The sequence below is a fragment of the Egretta garzetta genome, unplaced genomic scaffold (assembly GCF_000687185.1).
Source record: "Egretta garzetta isolate BGI_Z169 unplaced genomic scaffold, ASM68718v1 scaffold89, whole genome shotgun sequence".
NCBI lineage: Eukaryota > Metazoa > Chordata > Aves > Pelecaniformes > Ardeidae > Egretta > Egretta garzetta.
The window spans coordinates 108392-125424 of NW_009269997.1; the positions used below are offsets into that span (position 1 = coordinate 108392).

At 42.0% G+C, this 17033-nt stretch overlaps 1 long non-coding RNA gene across 1 annotated transcript in view; it reads right to left on the reverse strand.

Moving 5' to 3' along the window:
- Positions 1-2666: 2666 nt before the first annotated feature.
- LOC118453226 overlaps positions 2667-17033 on the reverse strand; it is a 23248-nt gene continuing 8881 nt past the window's right edge. The window contains exons 2-3 of the long non-coding RNA XR_004843127.1: positions 16209-16218; positions 2667-2752 (exon numbers count right to left, since the gene is read on the reverse strand). This is a non-coding gene — a long non-coding RNA (uncharacterized LOC118453226). The remainder of the gene's footprint in view (positions 2753-16208; positions 16219-17033) is intronic.

Genomic DNA, 17033 nt, shown 5'->3' on the forward strand with positions numbered 1-17033 from the left:
CAAACATCTAAATTATAACTTTCTAACATCTGCTTCCTCTAGGGGAGGATTTGTATGAGGTTTGACAGATGCGAGAGCTCCGATGAATGGCTGTTACAAATGAGCCAGCTAGCAGAGTCTTGGAAAATGCAGCCAATCTCAGCTTATTGAAATGAGCTCCAACCCGCGGCAGAAATAACACGCAGCTGTTCCTTCCGACTGCTGTTCAGGAGAGAGATGGTATCTCGTGATGGTATTAATAGATCTCTTTTACTCCGCATACCACCTGGAAAATGAGAGCCTACCATTTCATCTCGTTTGATGTTATTTATAGTGTATTAAATTAAAAAAAAAACGCGCAAAAACAAACAAAAAAAGAGAGCCAGTGCAGCAACGACAGTGCTGAATAAAACAGTCAACAACTACCAAAGTCATTAACTTTTCACTCAAAACATGAATTTGAGCACACCGCAGTAGGAGCTTTTAGGGTCATTCTGTCTTCAGAGAAGTGAACGACAATTCTGTGAATAATTCTTACTACAACCTACTGTGCATTTTATTTACTAAGCCCAACACAAAGAAAATTGGATATAACATACCAGAAGTCCCTTTTAACAGAAATTTAAAAACTGCCTAGACACCCTATTCCCAAGACACACCTCTGACTCAAGAAATAGCTCCCTTCTAGAGAAACTGCAGGAAAGAGGAAATTCTATGCTTACAAGTCCTGCAAAAAAGGAGGAACAGCACAGATTAGACACCTTCTTTAAATTTGTTGAGCTTTGGGGATTTTCTGTTTGTTTTGACAGAACTACTGAAAAAGTGTAACAGGGGTCCTGTTGGTCCATCCTGCCAAGCAAATATCATGACCAGAAACAACGCTGCAGTGAGGCTTACAGCTGGGAAAGAAAACAGGAAGAACAGATACTCGTTACGGCCAAAGAAGCCCCATGAAACCAGTGAAAGACATGGACTAGGGGCCTTCATTAATGCTGCGCAGAAACCCCTCTCAAACCTGTGCAGTTTCTTTACAGTTTTGGGCCTGATCCAGTGCCCATGGGAGGACAAGGAGCTGCAACTTGGGCTGAGTTGTGCAGACTATGTCTCCAGGGCCAGCTGGTGACTCCTTCCTTGGAAGAGGTGCACAAGGGCTGGGCCAATCTGTTCTACCAGTTTCCTATCAAATGGTGAGCAGAGTTAACTTTCTCAGGCAGCAGGAGCGAGGGCGTATGGCTGGCTGTGCGCTGAGCTATGTGTTTTAACACTGCTGCTGAACAGGCGAGCGGATGTTTGACCACACAGCCCTTTTTCCCCTGTGCAAGGAAGCCTACCTGTACAATTGCTTCCATTCAGTTTCAGAACAAGCTACGCACGGGCTGTCCACACCACACGCAGGGTAGGAAACCACAACCACATCTGTTTCTCATATGGTGATTCCACACGACTCTGCACCCTTCCAGTCTCGCAGTCCATAATCCCCATTTAAATTCTGTCTTTATCTGACCGCATAAATCTTTGTTAGCATCTCGTGCTTTGCCTTCTGAGATCTCATAGGGAATAACATACATAACTTCCCAGACTAAATGGTACCTTTCCCTGTGCCCAGCCTCTGGCACGCGGAAAAACAAAGGCCAACTATCCTGCAGAAGGGAGCCTCAGCACAACTTGTGGAACACGATGGCTACGAGCAGTGAACAACTTCCATCAGTGCCCAGACTGACAGGATGCTTATTGGCTGCCAAGCTGAACAAAAGTTTGATGGGCTCACAGCACGCAGAGGAGCACGCTAGGCAATGCTCCTGCCATCATTCCAGTATGTGTTGGGAAAAACATGGTGCCCACAGGAACCCATCTGTACTGCCTACCACCTAGCCAGAAGAGAGAATATAATTTGAAGATGTTTGGAATCGTACGGTATCTGGTTTGAATTTCTTGGTTTTGCTCAGTTTCCCTGAAGATACCTTTACCAAAGCAGCTCAAAGTGAAGGATAAATATTTAACATCCCTGCTTCAGAGATGCATTAACACAGAGGAACAAAATTTTAATATGGATAAACATGTTATGTTGTAATGCCCACAGTTATGCAAGAGGCACTGAACATACAATTCATGTAACAAGGCTGAGGTATATTATCATGTATCCACAATAAAGTTCCAGGTGATGTGTAGCAACACACAAGACCTGAACGAATAGCACACACATTATACAACTGATACAGTCCTTCAGGATATATAGGCAAGTTGCCTAAACACTTTATCATAAAGACTCTTTCCAGTCACCTACAATTTACAACCTCGAGCTATTGGGGCAGAAAACCAACAGCCCACTGTGTGAACCATGTTGAGCTCACACTGCTCACCATTAGGATTAAGACCTTTCACTCAAAGGCTGTATGCTACCTGCTGAATAGAATAACTGATCTTTACAATTACTGGATAGCAGCGCTCAGCTATAGGGAGGCTTGTCAAGTCACGGTGCTGTAGAACCTTCCTAAAGCAACAGTGTTGTGGTTTAACCCCAGCCAGCAACCAAGCACCACGCAGCTGCTCGTTCACTCCCCCCACAATGGGATGGGGGAGAGGACCAGAAGAGTAAAAGGGATAAAACTCATGGGTTGAGACAGTTCAATAGACAAAGTGAAAGCTATGTGTGCAAGCAAAGCAAAACAAGGGATGCATTCACTGCTTCCCATGGGCGGGCAGGCAGGTGTTCAGACATCTCCAGGAAAGCAGGGCTCCATCACACATAAGTGTTACTTGGGGAGACAAAATGCTGTCATTCTGAAATTTCCCCCCTTCCTCCTTCTTCCCCCTGCTTTACATGCTGAGCATGACATCATATGGTGTAGAATATCCCTTTGGTCAGTTGGGGTCAGCTGTCCTGGCTGTGCCCCCTCCCAGCCCACTCATTGGGGTGGAGTGAGAAGCAGAAAAAGCCATGACTCTGTTTGTAAGCCCTGCTCAGCAATAATGACAACATCCCTGTGTTATCAACACTGGCCCATACTAGCTATGAAGAAAATTAACTCTATCCTAGCCAAAACCAGAACAAGCAGTTATAAGAGTGGTCCAAAAAAGTAAAAGTACTTTCCCTTAGAGTATGTTATCCTTCACAAATTATTAAGCATTCCCTGAGAAAATTAAGGGCAGAACATGTTATTGTCCAAGATGCTTGCAGACAGCAGGTTGCAAGCAGGTGCAGACACAGCACCTGCAGATAAGGTTTTATTTTTCCAAGGTACTGTGAGAACTTCCTTTTAACTATATACCATGATAACCATTCCCCAAAAGAAAGGCTTCATACACTTGTTACTGGAACTGAAATCACCCATGACCAAGGCAGCAGTTCAGAAGTGAAGTCCTTGTTGCAAAAGTGCACTACTTGCAAAAGTCAGCATTTTACAGCTACTTTAAGGGGTAATGGACTTCCTAAACCCAAAATTAAACTCCTAAATTCATACTTAAGCAGCTGTAAAGTTTTCTAGAGGAATGAGTATCAGCACATCCCTGGGGCAATCATCTCCAAGTAGCAAAGCATGGAAGTCCACAGATTGAATAGAGGCAAGCCCTCTATTTTCTATGTTCTGGTAGAAAGTTGTTGCCCCTTCAATGGACCAGCCAGAGAGAGGCAGAGTCATGTAGAGCTGATTCTGAATTGGGAACGTGAGTGAGAAGGCTGCAAGAATCATATAAATCTCAGGGAAATGTAGGACTTCCACAGTCAGCATGGACTAGAACACAGCTTTCTTGCAGCATGAACATTTCTGAAGTACAGAGCCACTACTCCTCCTTCCTCTAGTCCACCAAAAAACAAAATTATGCTTTGGGAAGCAGATCTTAATACCTGAGATAAAGATACTGCACCTCTCTCATTTTTCTGTTTTCTCAAAGTACAGCAAAATAAAGGAATTAAAAAGAAGATGAGGAACAGCAGCATCCTAGGGTCTAGTTGCCAGTCCTGCAACCCATTCTCAGCCGCAGGAAGCAGAAGCCTCCTGCAGGGATATATACGGATCTGTATGCTGCCAGCAGCTTATCTTTCAGTGATTATATAAATGAGAAGAAAAGACGAATTTAGCAGTAGCTGGAAATGGACTTTTTTCCTGACCACACCATCTGTAAGGATGGGCAATTCTTGCTACCTCTGTTTAGACCCAACACCATTTCATTAAAAAGAGTTTGATAGGAAAGAAAACCTTTCTGGATCAAATTTTTTTCCCCACTCAGTTTGATATATATAGCAACAAAGTCCTCGCTAATGATGTTACCTAGAGACAATGCGGTACGCTGAACATACAGCAGCTTCTACTGCATTATGAACTGGAAAAAGACAAACACTTCAACACAATAAAACTGGGAGAGGAATCACTTCCGAAACAGCTGTAATAGGACAGAAAAGGGAGAACCTGCTAAGAGAGGCTGATTGATATTAGCAACCTTAGTGCTGAGTAACTGGGAAGATCTTGAAAACATTAATTGAAGATGTTGAACTGTATCACTTCTCAGGTCATGTACAAGGAGAAATGAATCTAATAATTCAGAGTACATTTGCCCCGGGTTGGTGATGGTTTCACATCCAAGGATACAAGTCTCAGGAGGAACTGAGTTTTGCTCTGTAGTTCTAATCAATGGCTGGGAAACTGCTCAGATGTCCTCTGCTCAGCGATTAAAGGATCTCCAGAGCAGGGCAGCAGCTTTCAACCTCTAAAAAGTTCCGAATGTGTGTTTGTACATGCTGAGCTTTTAGGGCTGTCCAAGCAGGAGATCATTTGAATAGGATTTTCAAAGGCACTCAGAATTTATCTAGCCCCTTTCTGTATCATAAAATAAATGAAAAACACACATTTCCTGAAATTAAATCTTGATCCTCCAATAAGCCCAATGAGAGAACAGACCTCTTCACTGATGCATGGTTCATGGAGGGGCCAGGGCTTAGTGGGTAAAGCCTGAGGCCCAGGGAGTTCTGAGAAAGTTTTATCATTATCTGCAGGGCCTAGAGATGAGAAATAGGAGTGTCAGAATTTCACCAGTGATCTCTGTCACTAAGTACTACCTAAATCAATTTTGTGAATGCTGAAACTTGAAAATAGTCTTAATGAATGACTGGATTAGATACTGGCTTATCAAGTATTTGAAATACAGTTTTGAAGGAAAGATTTATCCTGTGTTTGAAATGTATCTTAAGTGAGTCACCTCTATTTTGTTGAAACTGTAGTAATAATGCCCATAATTACTTGACATAGCTTAATTTTCTATAAGGCTCACATGCTTTTCAACACAGGAGCTGCCAGAATACATTAAACCTGTTCTACACACATCAAGTGTCCTGAACCAGCACACGCTGCTTCATAGGTAAAGCATAAAACCAACATGATTGACAACACAGAATAATCCATTTATGGGGGATGCATCTCTTCAGCGCTTTCAGCTAGCCTACCTCCCAAAGAATCTCCCCTCTACAGTTATGAGCAGTCACACAGACAGTCATTTTCTCGTTATCCATAAAGCTACCTCGGCTTTACTGCCCACAGTGCCTAGCATGTTAGCAGTCCACCTGCAAATGCACACTCCCTGTTTTCATCATACCTGATCAAAGATCTCAATCTTCTGATTTGTTTTCTTCCTAGACCTGTGATTTTTTTTTTCCCTGATAGGCAGACTTGAATTTTATTTTCTATTTTAAATGCAAAGCTAATTAGGCAGTGGCAGCTCAAACCAATCAATTGGGATCTCTTGAGTTATGTTAACTATGAGGCTCTCCTATTTTTAAGCTCTGTGAACCCTTTATACAATCTTAAGTAGTTGATGCTACCTGGAAATCCTTATAAATGTACTTTCTCATGCTAAATTAAGGTAGAAGGTTTCTACTTGGCTTTTCAAATTACTTCACTGCTTATTACTTTATATCAGCTCTTGTTTCTGTCACTGTTATTCAGCCATTCTCTGGAAAAGTTCACTGAACTTCCTTCAGAACCATGTTTCTTTTGGAGGCAAACACAGACAGACACCTGGAAGCAGTAAGACTGCTTCTGTGCTAATGCTCTTGCCAGTTTGGGGTGATGACAGCTCGCAGGCAAAGCATCTGAGACACTGGAGGAGGGGACAGGCACAGCCCCATGGCTGATGGGACCAGCAGGCACCTCAGGCAGTGCCACCCTCCCTCCCTCCCCTGGCATATCAGGCCAGATCTTGTGGGAAGAAGGTTAAGCATATAGGCTCACAAGGTGGGACACACCATATCTAGTAGCACCTCTCTACCTTCAGAGGAGACAGGGAGCTACCACATCACCACGCTGTGCAGAGCAATGTGGGTTGTCAGCATTATAGCAAATGAAGGTAGTGATATGGAGCACAGAGAGAAGAAATAAAACCCTTTTACCCTACCCTGTAACTCCATATGTGGCAGAGTACAAGACTGATGGTTAGAGTTTGGCATTATAGACTAGGAATACAGCACCAAACAGTGGTGTGGGGACACAACTATGAGAACAGCTTCCTTAGGTATCTAGTGGATTCTCCAGTACATAGCTTCTTCCACAAAATGCACATCATCAAGAAAAAAAAAAATCAACTTCTGATCAAATTGGAAACAATAGTGAGCTTTTACCATTGTCATTATTACCATATTTTACATAACGCTAAAGTAACCAGTTCCTCATGATCTAAAACCACAGACATCCAAGAAACTGCAAGGCTAAAAACTAATGCAAAGCAATGCCAAAATGCACGTTATTCCAGACTAAGCCTTGCTGGCAGTAGTCACCTATTCTCAAATCTGCAAGGCTTGCAGACTTGCTGCACTTCCATTCCTCCTGCTTGTGCAAGGACCCCGTGGGATCACAGGTAGACCCTCAGCCAGCCTCCCAGCTTGCCACAGCCCCGACTCCCAGCCTAGCCGCAGAGATGCAAGATCTGCACTTCTACACATTTTTCCCAGGAACAGGAAAGGGATGGCTTATCTTTCCTTAAAAAAAATACAAAACAGGTAGGGAACATACTTTTGAAGAGACAAAAGCCACAACCAGGTACTGTGTGGATACTTCTGGTGAAAATGTCTTAAATGTTCAGACCTGTGGTTCCCAGCTCTGCATCATTCCTGCATGATTAAAGAAATGCATCACTGTGCTTATGTGCTGTTTGGTTAGCACTGGATCCACAGCACAGGAGCTGAAGTTACACTCATGATTTGAGAAGAGAAGAAAAATAGTAATTTTGTAAGCTAAAGTTATGCCAACCATCCAAAGCTGTTAAGCACTGTGGATTTCCAAAGTAGTGTTTTTGGCACCAATGCAAATAAATGTAAACTGAGTATATGAAAACAGCATGATGAAATTTAAACACCAGTAAATAACATTTTCGCTCAATAGGAATTTAATTTAGGAGATACTGTTTTAAATTACCAACTACTGTAGCATTTGCAACCAGACAAAGAAGATAATTCATGGGCATTTTTCTTCACAGGCCAGGATATATTTGTAAATATAAATACAAAAAAATATTGACACTTTTCTATTACAGAGAACCTGCTATCTCCATGTAACCATCAATATAATACACAAAGTAGCATATATCAAGTGCATGATAGTGTGGGCTATTATCTTTAGCGATGTATGTTGAGGATGAGCCACAAAACCCAGAAGTTATAGACACAGTCTAGATGACTGTAATAAACCCTTCCTACTACACTGTACAATTGCATATTCTTGACAAATGACTCATTGTGGAAGATGATTTTTTAATCAGAATAAGATGTTCAGACCTTTCCACCCGCAAAGCGGAGCACTCTCATAGCAGCCTTTGGAAGGATGAGTAAGCATTGGTTAAATGAAAACAGTGCTTCTTATAGGAAAAGAATACAAAATATTTGTATTCAAGTAGTTCATACGTGGCTTAAAGAATAAAATTATTCTAGGAAAAACTATCCCAAAACAACACCAGATGAGGCCTGAGACTTTGCACTGCATGGAATAGGAAAGGTGGTGGGATGTCATCCACCCCTGATCCTACTGCCCTTCTCCCACTGGACTGGCACTGTGACTTGAAATGTGCCTCCAGTGGACTTGAGTCACTGGCGACACTTCCTCCACACCCACACCTCAACGCTTTGAGGCGTACCTCTGCCTGTGGAGAGGGGCTTCGCACGCTTGCAGATGGAACAGGCCAGTTTCTCCATCTGTCTTCAAGCTGCCATCAGTCACAGGGTTTCTCTAGAGGAGTGAGGACAGAGGCAGACAGGCTACTGTGGTTCCCCAAATGCTACTGTGGTTCCCCAAATCTTGGGGTCCTAGACACAGATGCCTAGAGCTGGAAACATTGGGTCAGCTGCCTCATGGCATTTACCACCCCTTCAGCTCAATTTGCTTCAATTTCAAACCAGACCTTCTGCACTAGAGGCTTCCCCATTGCTAAAGCAAGTCAATCCTCCACATTTTTCACCAGCAAAGTCTTCAGCCCTTACGTGGCCAGCTTTCGCTCTCGAGCCTGCCCCCCACAAGACCAGCACTAACATTGCTCTCCACAATACAGGCAGGAGTGGCTGTCTGGCTATAACCCTTAAGAGAGTTCTGCAGGTTTTTAGAGTTTTGTGTGACCGTTTTCCTTTCCCCCATCACATTAATAACGCGCTCATTGTGGTTCCTTTCCTGTTTTATCTGCATACGATAACTTCCTCAAGCTGAAAGCTACTCCTGTAATCACAATATTTCAGCCACGCTCACCCTGTAATGTCTCACTTGCACTAATGTAGAAACGTGGCAACGTGTTGCCTAGTGACCAGAAGCATTCCCCCCTCCACCCTTTTCTCCCACAAGCGAGGCTTTTGCCATGGCAAATAAGTGAGTATTTTAATGTTATGGAATTAAGTTTTATTAGATGTCAGCTTCCTAATAACATTGGAGAGATCTATAAAATAGAACTCCACACATCTGCTTGCCAAATGGCTTTCTAAGCCTCCTAATGTTTCCATTTATGCAATACAATCCTATTTTATATGGCATTTTACAGCTCTAGGAAAAACACTTTCCAGTCAAAAGACGTTTTAATACATATATTGGGCTTACACAATTACATACGGGAGACAGTCCCATGCCTATCCAGAGGACTTCTCTTCTTACTCTAATCCCAAACAGTCATGGTCTGGATTTCACCTGTATCTTAATTGCCCTTCCATGACACAGTTAATACAGATTGCAGGGATTAGAGCGAAATTCTTTCATTTATGATCTGCAGGTGATGACAGTGGTCCCTTTGGCCTTAATTTGTTTGTCAGCTGAAAACAGAGACAATGCGGGACGATGCAGAGAGGATGTCAGCTACAGTGTTGCCAACACCCAGCTCACAAATCTTGGGACTAATTCCAAAAATACATGTGGCAGGCTTAAAAAGCAAGTGTTTTAAATACAAAAAAAGTGATGGGATGCTTGTTTGTTTTAGTTGTCTCCTTTTTTTTTTTTTTATGCTTTATTTATCACTTGTTTCCTCCATCAGTAGACAGGAAAAGGGCAACAGTAGAAACATGCCATGACATATTTTCAAATGAAAGGCTCAAGTCTCACATAAAATTCCAGTTTCTGGAGTCTTTGAGTATGGTGGGTTGACCTTGGCTGGATGCCAGGTGCCCACCAAAGCTGCTCTGTCACTCCCCTCCTCAGCTGGACAGGGGACAGAAAAATATCTCAATCCACAAGCCTTTTCATATAAGGACAGGGAGAGATCATTCACCGATTACTGTCACGGGCAAAACAGACTTGACTTGAGGAAATTAGTTAAATCAGAGTAGGATAATAAGAAATAAAAACTAAATCTTAAAACACCTTTCCCAACCCTTCCCTTCTTTGTGGGCTTAACTTTACTCCCAATTTTCTCTCCCTCCTCCCGCCTGAGCAGTACAGAGGGATGAGGAGTCCTCAGGGCAGGACTCCTCACACTCCTCCCCTGCTCCAGTGTGGGTCCCTCCCACAGCAGACAGTCCTCCAAGAGTTGTTCCAGCATGGGTCCCTCCTTCCCACAGGGTGCAGTCCCTCAGGAGCAGACTGCTCCAGTACAGGTCCCCCATGGGGTCACCAGCCCGGCCAGCAAACCTGCCTGGGCTCCTCTCCCCACGGGGCCACAGGTCCTGCCAAAGGGCTGAGGGGAATCTCTGCTCTGGCGCCTGGAGCACCTCCTGCCCCTCCTGCTGCACCAGCCTGGGGGTCTGCAGGGCTGCTTTCTCTCACATATTCTCACTCCTCTCTCTGGCTGCAGTTGCTGTTGCACAGGTTTCTCTCCCCCTCCCCCCCGCTTCTTAAATATGTTATCCCAGAGGTGCTACCACTGTCACTGATGGGCTTGGCCTTGGCCAGCTGCAGGTCCATCTTGGGGCTGGCTGGCATTGGCTCTATTGGACATTGGGAATCTTCTTGCAGCTTCTCACAGAAGTCCCCACACTACCAAAACCTTGCCACGCAAACTCAATACATTGAGAAAAACAAAGTACTGCAAAATTCAGTCAATTCACCTGTGGATGACATGGCAGTTAAATTCCTCTGACATCCAGATATAACAGCTTTTCTGTGGCACCACACGATACCTTACCATCTCAAACCTACTCAGAGGGAGATATCCTTCAGATGACCCTCCACTCTGCCTCCCTTGAAAAACTGCATTGACATTTCTGAAGCAACCAACCACCAGCATCTAGAAGTTTCATCTGTAACAAGGACCAAAGAGAGATGTCATAAACGTCTCCCAGCAATGACGACTCAAGCTCACAAAGTGAATTCTGGCATTTTGCTGTGCTCTCTGGAGCTAATTCAAATATTGACTTAAACACGGCTGCATGAGATATTCTCAGCCAAAATGAGCAGAAGATTAAACGTGCAAGGAATGAAGCAAAAATTCTATAAGAGGACCCAAGAGAAATAACAGGCCCCTTCACACACCATGTTGTCTAATGATAAGAGCATTAAAATCCTTGAATGTTGCAATAGACAAATGCTCTCTCTTGTGGAAAAGAAATATCATCTCTCTTGTAAGGAAGCAAGAGAGCAGCCTAAATAAAATAAAAAAAAAAAAAGTGGAAAAAATCCAGCCTTTGGGATTTGATTATGAAGTTATATTTACTCCAGCCTTTTCTGAACAGGGGTTTGGTTTAACCTTTTAAAAGGATCTAATTCCCAGTTTCATAAGTGACTTTTATTTTTTAATATAACTGGCTTCTAATTCAGTTGAGCGTATCCGAAAAGTACACAGTTAAGTAGAAACCATATAAATATCATTCAGCTTCCAGCAAGCCTTGCTGCGGTTGGCAAGGGTAACAACCACAGTTCAGCTTGGAACAGCCAAGAGGAAGGATGTCAAAGGTGCAAGTGAATTAAGCGAGAAATTTTGAAGAAGGGGATAGAGGGCTTCACTGGACATTATTAGAGTACGGGCAAAAAGGAAGGACCTTCAGACAGCCTGAAGGACTATGCATAGTCCAAGTACATAGGAAAAGCCACTGACTGATGTGCCTTAGGCTGTGAGCAGGAAAGCTTTCCTGCTGTTAGATTTCATTTTTGCTAAGGGAATTTGGAATTTGTCCAGGCCTTTATAAATGAGCAAGGGTCTTCCAGCTAGAGACAGGATCAGGGATGGAACCATTGGGCTACATTTCTACTTTCCGAGCTGGCTATAGCAGTGACAGCTGGCAAAAAATTTTGCTATGGGTTGGACATTTATGATCTCAGATTTTATTAAAAAGTGATGGAAAATATCCTTTATAAAGCCTTGCTTGGGTCTTATTTAAGAATATCGAGGGAGTAGCTTCATAAATGAATTAGGGATTATGGTTCTTGGGAGTAGATTCATAAATGAATTAGGGATTATGGTTCTTTTTGCCTGTAAGCAGCTCCTTATGTCACTGAGTATAAGGGAAAGGAGGAGAAGACATGCTGATGTAACCTATCAAATATGTACCATCAAGTCTGCTTCTTACTTGCAGCCTGCTCCCATCTCTCTCCCCATTTTGCCTTCTGTCTTGTCTAGCATCCTCACATGGTTGCTTTGAGCAATACAGGTGCTTCCTTTAAAAAGAGACTGAAACTAGGTCCTGGAGCTCTTATACTGACCAAGGAACATAACTTTGTTTCCTACCTGCTCCATCTGGAGCGAAGGCTGGCATCTGAAATGCCAATGAATGTAGAGAACTTGGCAGACATTATGTGTATGGATGTACAACAGAATAATTATACACACCACACCAGAGCTCCACACATGCCAGGGATTACGCCTTTCTAATTCAAGGCCTGGACACTAAAGCCCAAGAGTCATTTGGTTGGGAAACGGGAGTAGGTTGTTACTTTTGAGAAACACAAGCAAGTCGAATTCCATCTGCGCTGCTGCCCCTGCACCACATGCATTATCTCACTAGATACGCACTCACACATCACCTACAGCAAACTGGCATTAGCTGCCTCACATCTGTGCAGCTGAAACGGCATCTGTAAAGTGCCCTGTACAAATGCGCTGTGGAATTTCCCTGTAGGAAAGCAGAAAATAGGCACTCTGAGGGCTCTTCTCTGTATAATGCGTTGCTGCTTGCAGGAGCAGGAATCTTTCCAGCCCTGTTTCTTCCCCCTGAAGCACTTACAACACGAGGGGCTGCTTTATCAGTGAGGAAAGAAATAAAGCTCTGAGCTTCTGGCTTTAGTCTCATGTGTATCCCCACCACCAAGTTTCCCCTTACATCCAGCTTCTCCTTTCACTGTGGCCTTGCACAGCCAGCCTTGGGACCTCTTAACCCACTGTGGACTGCCCCACATTGCTACCTTGCCCAAGTGCTTTACATATTTTTAAAAACATCATAACATTCTCCCAGTTCAAAACCCACTGAGTCAGTCTCAAAAAGAGAGAAATAAAGGAATTACCTGAAAACATAGTAAAGAAATGGAACTGCTGTTTCTGGTTGCCATCCATCATATTTTTAAGCATATAATTTGCATTATGGATAACAAAGCTCTTAGGAAGTTCTGGGTCTTGGAAGTCAGTCCTGAAATATCCTGCATAAAATTCAGGGCAGGGAGGAAGGAGCCAAAAGCTACAGACCTACTGAGAGAAATAAAACAGGCTACCGAGATAACAGAGAGTAGGGAAGACAGAAAAATAAGAGGCTCCTGAGGAAGCCCTGTTTTACTCCACATATATTTGGAAGACCTTTTTTTGCCTCCTTTTTAAAAACAGGCAAACTAGGTGCTGCAGGTGTGGAAAAGACATACAATATCTCTTTTCAAAGCCCAAGAGCCACCACAGCAAACAAAATCTTTTCTAGTCAGTAGGACAGCATGTTTGATAAAATACTGTACAAGTTTGGGTAGCACAACCTGGACCAGTATGATGGGGAAAAAAAAATAGGTAAGGGCATGCTATGGGAGTCTAACTGGGACGGAAGCAAGGGAACTGAAGTGTGGACTATATTTCAGAGCAAAGAAATTATTAAGAAGCTTCCTCAAGGCAGTACTAGATACTCATCACACGCATCATTTAAACATGAAGGGGAAAAAAGCACCAGTTAGGTATAGCGTAAGGGATATTTGTACACTTGCAAATAAGGAAGCGCTCTGATTGACAATGTAGAACAGCACAAAGCCTTGCTTCATTACACCCACGAGACCAAGAAAGGTTGTCTCTTATCTGCTTTGGATTTTCAAGGCAGAAGCTACCCCAACACTGCAGATAAGTATGGAAGTACCTTTTTCTGACACTTATTTGCTATCTTCAGTCTCCCAAGATTTTATAGCAAAACAATTAATAAATCCATGTGTTTTCATGAATTTTTATTGGGGGTTTCATAAAACAATTCTGACAACTTTTCAGTTATTCTAACTTGGGGATAATAGGAAAAATATTTTTTTTTCAAAGTTTACTGGATGTCAACATTGTTACAGATTCTCTCTGCACTGCCCAAGTTTCTCATTTATGGTATTGATACGACTTTCACCTTCAACATCTCCTCTCCTTCCTTCTCCCATCCTGAATCTTTGGACAACAGTCTGGTTTGAAATGGTAGATGAACATTATAACATCATAACTTCCTGAAACAAAAAACAGTGTACCAAGAGATAAAGTTTTTTATGCTTATTTAAGTATATTCGAACATGCTCTAATACCTGTCACAACATGACTGCTCAGCTGTATGACAAGTACAATCAATACGGTTTCCAGATGTATTTCTTAACAGAAGGAGAAAAAACTCCCTGAAGATCCTGATCATTAGATAACTGTGCTAAAAGCCCCCTTATGTATATACACACATGCAAAACGCAAGTAGCAGCAAACACTGCTTACTTCCATACCTTCTATTTCTTCCTCCCTCTTTTTTAAATTTTATTTTCAGTGGTAGCCTTAGAAACTCAGACACCAAGCTCATCCTATAAGAACTGACTAATCAAATAAGAAAAATGCACATTAAAAGATGATCAAGCAATTATTATTTGTTTTCCTGGAAACCACAACAAAATAACCCAGAACACACACCACCACACATACTTCAGGTAAACCTTAAAAGAATTTAAATCGACAAATGGTTGTTCTGTGCCACTTTTTAATTTTTTTTTTTTTAGTGTTAATTACAAGCAAACCACAACACAAGTTATTTCAGTAGTGAAACTGAAATGTTTAATTTCCAAAAAAAAAACCTCAAACCAAAAATCAACAGCAATGTATGCTTTTCAGTTTGTTTTTTTACTGACTGCAACAGGCAGGCAGTCTCAAAGCGTTTCTTTAACAAAGTGACTTTTCACACACAGGATATACCTGGCTATAACAATCAACACTAATACACCAATTTATTCCAAAGATATAATAAGACTTATCAATCAACTCTGATATTAGTATCCCTAAAATAGGTATTGTCTTACAGCAGCACATCTTCACTGCTCATGCTCAGAGGAACAAGACTGCTCGGCATGCAGCCATTTCTAAAATTGTATTGAAAGAAATGCTTGAAAGAAAGCATGGTATACTACATGTTGGAGGAGTTATACTGCCAAAAGGAAGTGTGTCCACTAGCTCCACAAGCCAGCAACATAGTTTTTCCACCCCATTTCTTTCATCAGGACTGTTATATTACTGTATAACCTAGGTGAGTCACTGAAAATGGACCCCACTGTGCTAAGCACTCTACATACATACAGAGAACTCAAAGTCCCTGTAGTGCCATTAGCTAAACCCTGGAAAAGGAACCAAGACCAAAAAGGAGTAGGCAACTCCTGGCCATAAAATCCAATCAGTGGCAAAGTTAGGAGCAAAGCTCCAAACTCCTAATTCCCAGCTCAGGATTTAATTAATCTCAACTACAAAGTCTTTCAGCTTGTTTTTACAATGTAAACAACAACAAGAGTCAAGAACACCGACGTGGCCTGAAACCCCATTGTTCAGCATTCCAAATGCTCAAGAATCTAACTGAAATCAAGGTGACCAGGAACCATGACTATTTAAACCAGGATACAGCTGGCATTTGTTTCTAAACAGCAAATGCTTTTCTAGAGTGAACTTCTCATTTAAGCATCCATTTTGTGATTAAGGAGCACAAAAAAAGAAAAAGACCATCCCCAGCAAAACTACTTGTCATTCTACATTAACTGCCAGTGCCTGATAACCCATGAGAGAAAAGACAGAAAAAATTTAAATATTTTAATGCGTACTTTACTTTCTTGAAGGCTACCAAGCTTCAACCAAATTTAACACAGATCTCCTTTAGGAGAGGAACTTAATGCCTTTTAATGAAAAGCATTTGAGGTTTTTTTCTTTGAAGTTTTTGGTTGTTTTTTTGTGTTTTTTTTTTTTTTAAGTGTGTGACTTCTTTTTTGGTTTTTGCTTTTGTAATGTGATAGAAATTCTAATCATACAAACATTATGGCATAGGAATAATTTCATACATTTGTTATTCTGCCAAACCCTCCCACATAGTTTTGATCCAAATGCAGCCAATGAACACACTTGTGTGCACTCTGAAGAAGTCACAGATTCAGTTTGGCTCACACCTTTAAGTAGGGTCAAATACTGGTGGGGAGGGGGACAAGAGAAGGTGCTCAGCTTCCATTTACCTACCTTCAAGTCTCCTAAACCACTGAGCTTCAAAGGAAAGATATGATTCCTTCTGCTAAGCAACCCAAATATTTGCCCATCCCCTCCTGAACATGGGCAGTCATGCCATGCAGAGGTACTTACTCTGAGATCTGACAGTCATGAAAAGGAAGAATTCGCAGTCATACAGGCCATCTCCTGGAGTCAATAAAACTCAGCATGACTGCATGGCTTGGGGTGTGCTATTTGCAGTGTTCCTCAGTGCTGAGAATCTTTGCAATTAGAGAATTAGCAAAGAACTGTATTAATATAAAAGTAATAAAGTTCCAAAAGACTGGAAATGTGCAGAACTGTTAAAGTGTGTGTGAGGAGGCCAGAATACAGGGGAGAAAAACTTGATGGAAAGAAGTCTAGATTTCAGTGTTATCTACCTGCTTAAGGAAAAAAAAAAAAAAGAAGCCTTTAATTATTTAACAGTAAGCATTTACTTTGCCCAACAGAAATCAGTGCCTGAAACTGTGAAGAGACAGGGCTCAGAGAGGATGAGGGCAATCCCAGGGTTGGTTGGTTTTATTGTTTTGCTTTAGGTTTTTTTTAACACAGTGAATCTGGATGCCTTGAAATCTGCTCAGGGACTTGCAAGGAGAGAGTAAGATATTCTTATATGAAAGTCACGTTATTATAACAATCCCTGGAAAAAATACCCTCAGATCATTCAGCACCTTTTGAACTGAAGTTTATGGCTGCATTGTCAAAGGCAAACAGATAAAAATAAGAACCACCTCACAACAGTTTTTACATTATTCCATGGAAAATTAGTCATTATATTGCAGTATTGTTTTAGACATGTATGCCATGGAATGACAACTGCAGGGAACTTAATTGTGTCAATATTTACCTCAAAGCCACTTAGCAAGTTGCATTTGTTCTGAAGAAAGAAAACAGCTAATATTTTGGAAGCAGTATGAGCTTCAAGGAGCAGAGGAATTTTTTCCCCCCACACACAGCCCCCC